This window comes from Petaurus breviceps, unplaced genomic scaffold (assembly GCF_028583685.1).
Source record: "Petaurus breviceps papuanus isolate PSGF00001 unplaced genomic scaffold, PetGlider_PUasm1.0 178, whole genome shotgun sequence".
Lineage (NCBI taxonomy): Eukaryota > Metazoa > Chordata > Mammalia > Diprotodontia > Petauridae > Petaurus > Petaurus breviceps.
In genome coordinates this window covers 22,441,456-22,444,194 of record NW_027185777.1, presented here as the reverse complement: position 1 = coordinate 22,444,194, position 2,739 = coordinate 22,441,456, and the positions used below count along the sequence as shown (strand labels likewise).

Here is a 2,739-nt window from a genome sequence, read left to right as displayed (position 1 = left end):
AACTGAGGATCAGAAAGATGAGGCGATTGAACCCTGGAGTACCATGGTGGTGGAGTGGAAAGAAAGTTCCTTGGATTTCCCTGTTATCAGAGGTCATGGATTCAAATCCTCACTCTACCACTTACTTGTGATACCTTGGACAAATTATGTCACTTCTCTGAGACGAAGTTTCCTCACCTGTAAACTGAGGGCGTTGGTCTACATGACCTCTAATGTCCCTTCCAAGTCTACAAACTCTGAACTTGGAGTCAGAGTTTCTGAGTTCAGTTCCCAGATCTCTAACTATAGGCATGCCTCCTAATTTCTCTGGGCCTCAGGTCCCTTAACTGGAATATGATGAAATTCTAACTCAAAATCTTAAGACTCCTGGACCGTCATGCTTTAAAATAAAGAGGTCCAAGCCAGGAGTCACACTTCTCTCATTCCCTTTGAATCCAGATTATTTAAAAAAAAAAAAAACTTTATAAATTTTGCATCTTATTCCCTTAGTTTGGTAACTAGCACAAGCAGTCATAAATACACCATAAGGTACCAGAAAAGAGAAAGTTTACATTTTTTACCCATGAAAACTGTTTGCCTCCCTTCCAGCCCTCCTTCAAGCCCACTCCCCAACTCAATCCAAAGGGTTCAGCTTCCAAAAGAAGCCCTGCAGCTTTGGTGGATGACAATGTATCCCCAGGAGCAGATCAGTGGGGGAGAAAACACTGTGAAAGCAGCAGGACACAAAGCCCCCAAACAGCTCTTAACAACCACTAGAATTTATTATGTCAATCTGGAATATGGAGATGTTAATGAAAACAAAACATTGTAACTGGTCTGATTTATGGGGCGAGCCGTCTGAAGGCTTGAATAAGCAGATCTTTGACACAAAACATTGCAATGGCCAGTTGGCTCTGTTGCAGTCCATCATGACGCCCTTTCGATGGGAGATGTTACAAAGCTGTTATGGAAACAGTCCAGATTCTGGGTTTACAAGTTTGTAGCCTGGTCGTGCAACTCTGCTGATGCTCCTGTTAAATCGGGGTAAAAAAGATTGGAGTGACTATAAAACCACAAACTAAGTTCTCAGTGTATTATTGACTTTAATTTGAGGGCTGGATTTCCCCCTCCCCCTTTTCACACACCGATTAAGAGACAGTAGTTTGCAGGCTCGCCTGCTGTTTCTGTTTAATGCATTGCCAGGCAGAAGCCCTCATCTTTCAAAGGTTTTGTCCGTCTCCCCAAAGAGTTGTTTCCCCCTACTCTTTTCCAGTGGTGTTGGTCTAATGACCTCTTTGGGCCTCTGTCACTCTGGAGATTTGGGGCTGCAGACAGCTGTGGCCCTAACCTGGCCTTTCAGTCACTACAGGTCCTGCCTCTGCCAGATCGCAAGTCTCATTAATGCCTTCCATTTTACGTTATAGTTACTTCCCATGTGGACCCTCTCTCGTAAAAAGAAAAAATGATGAAGTAAAAACATTCAAAAGAAAAACCTCTTCTACAATATTCTGCACTAAAAGTCCCATATCCTTCTACTGGGAAAGAGGGGGTATGGTTTCATTATCTCTTCTTCAGGACTTTTATTGATTTTTCCATTACTCAGTCCTTTCTTTAGTGATATTTTCATTTACATTGTGGTAGTATTATTTTCTTAGCTCTGCTTGTTTTTTTCTGTTCCGGTTCACACAGATCTTCCCACATTTTCTTGAATCTGGCATATTTGTCATTTCTTAACTTCATCATCATATTTTATTATATTCATATCCCATTTGTTATTGTTTAGTCACTTTTAGTCATGGTTGACTCTTCATACCCCACTTAAGAGTTTTCTTGACAAAGATATTAGAGTGGTTTGCCATTTTCTTCTCCAGCTTATTTTACAGATGAGGAAACTGAGGCAAACAGTGTTTGAAGTAACATTTGAACTCTGGTCTTCTTTACTCTAGGGCCAGTGTTCTATCCACTACATTACCTAGATGCAACAACAAAAAAACCCATTCTCTAATAAATAGGGACACACATTCTTTCCAATACTTTGTTATCACAAAAGATGCTTCTATGAATAATCTGGGATATATTGGCTCTTAGTTTCTATCCTTGAATTCCTTAAGGTATATGTCCAATAGTGGGATTTCTGGGTCAAAAGGGTTAATTTTTTTTTTTAGCATAATGCACATTGGAATGTAAAATGGTTGTCTCACACTTTACAATTCTGCCATTATGCAAGTAATGTGCCTATCTTCCCACAGTCCTTCCACCCTGATCATTCCCATCATTTCTCTTCTTTGCAAACTTGCATGGATTGAGGTGAAAACTCAGCATTACTTTATTTTGCATTTCTCTTATTATCAGTGATTTGGAAGAATCTGGAAATCCAGGAAGACACCTTCATTTACCCACCCCCCTCCAAAAAGAAAAAAAAAACATTCTCATGATGTCATTGATCCTCTTCAAGAATGAAGCACTGCCAAGGATTCAGACCATAGGCGATGACAGTGATGAGCAGGGAGGGGTGTGTATATAAATGGAAGGGTAAACTCAAAGTCATTTCAAACTGTGCTGGCCATATCCACATATGAAGGTCTAGGAATGTGGCTAAGTAGGAGAGACAAGGACCCTGGCACCTGGACTTTGTTTTATCTCTGTATCCACTCATCTACATGAGAAATGGGAAGGCTCTTGAAATTAGGAAAGAAAGAAAAAGGAAGGAAGAAAGGAAGGAAGGAAGGAAGGAAGGAAGGAAGGAAGGAAGGAAGGAAG

At 40.5% G+C, this 2,739-nt stretch overlaps 1 long non-coding RNA gene across 2 annotated transcripts in view; it reads right to left on the bottom strand.

Annotated features, from left to right (window-relative positions):
* Positions 1-737: 737 nt before the first annotated feature.
* Positions 738-2,739, bottom strand: part of LOC138159986 (uncharacterized) — an 80,350-nt gene continuing 78,348 nt past the window's right edge. For both annotated transcript variants that reach the window (XR_011168037.1, XR_011168038.1), the window contains one exon: positions 738-1,010. This is a non-coding gene — a long non-coding RNA (uncharacterized lncRNA). The remainder of the gene's footprint in view (positions 1,011-2,739) is intronic.